General features: G+C 51.2%; 1 non-coding gene across 1 annotated transcript in view; it reads left to right on the plus strand.

Moving 5' to 3' along the window:
* LOC124773550 overlaps nucleotides 1–1299 on the plus strand; it is a 1909-nt gene continuing 610 nt past the window's right edge. The window contains exon 1 of the ribosomal RNA XR_007014794.1: nucleotides 1–1299. This exon is cut by the window's right edge and continues 610 nt beyond it. This is a non-coding gene — a ribosomal RNA (small subunit ribosomal RNA).

Genomic DNA, 1299 nt, shown 5'->3' on the forward strand with positions numbered 1-1299 from the left:
TCCCTGGTTGATCCTGCCAGTAGTCATATGCTTGTCTCAAAGATTAAGCCATGCATGTCTCAGTACAAGCCGCATTAAGGTGAAACCGCGAATGGCTCATTAAATCAGTTATGGTTCCTTAGATCGTACCCACGTTACTTGGATAACTGTGGTAATTCTAGAGCTAATACATGCAAACAGAGTCCCGACCAGAGATGGAAGGGACGCTTTTATTAGATCAAAACCAATCGGTCGGCTCGTCCGGTCCGTTTGCCTTGGTGACTCTGAATAACTTTGGGCTGATCGCACGGTCCTCGTACCGGCGACGCATCTTTCAAATGTCTGCCTTATCAACTGTCGATGGTAGGTTCTGCGCCTACCATGGTTGTAACGGGTAACGGGGAATCAGGGTTCGATTCCGGAGAGGGAGCCTGAGAAACGGCTACCACATCCAAGGAAGGCAGCAGGCGCGCAAATTACCCACTCCCGGCACGGGGAGGTAGTGACGAAAAATAACGATACGGGACTCATCCGAGGCCCCGTAATCGGAATGAGTACACTTTAAATCCTTTAACGAGTATCTATTGGAGGGCAAGTCTGGTGCCAGCAGCCGCGGTAATTCCAGCTCCAATAGCGTATATTAAAGTTGTTGCGGTTAAAAAGCTCGTAGTTGGATTTGTGTCCCACGCTGTTGGTTCACCGCCCGTCGGTGTTTAACTGGCATGTATCGTGGGACGTCCTGCCGGTGGGGCGAGCCGAAGGCGTGCGACCGCCCCGTGCGTGCTCGTGCGTCCCGAGGCGGACCCCGTTGAAATCCTACCAGGGTGCTCTTTATTGAGTGTCTCGGTGGGCCGGCACGTTTACTTTGAACAAATTAGAGTGCTTAAAGCAGGCAAGCCCGCCTGAATACTGTGTGCATGGAATAATGGAATAGGACCTCGGTTCTATTTTGTTGGTTTTCGGAACCCGAGGTAATGATTAATAGGGACAGGCGGGGGCATTCGTATTGCGACGTTAGAGGTGAAATTCTTGGATCGTCGCAAGACGAACAGAAGCGAAAGCATTTGCCAAGTATGTTTTCATTAATCAAGAACGAAAGTTAGAGGTTCGAAGGCGATCAGATACCGCCCTAGTTCTAACCATAAACGATGCCAGCCAGCGATCCGCCGCAGTTCCTCCGATGACTCGGCGGGCAGCCTCCGGGAAACCAAAGCTTTTGGGTTCCGGGGGAAGTATGGTTGCAAAGCTGAAACTTAAAGGAATTGACGGAAGGGCACCACCAGGAGTGGAGCCTGCGGCTTAATTTGACTCAACACGGGA

The sequence above is a fragment of the Schistocerca piceifrons genome, unplaced genomic scaffold, assembly GCF_021461385.2.
Source record: "Schistocerca piceifrons isolate TAMUIC-IGC-003096 unplaced genomic scaffold, iqSchPice1.1 HiC_scaffold_954, whole genome shotgun sequence".
NCBI classification, from domain to species: domain Eukaryota; kingdom Metazoa; phylum Arthropoda; class Insecta; order Orthoptera; family Acrididae; genus Schistocerca; species Schistocerca piceifrons.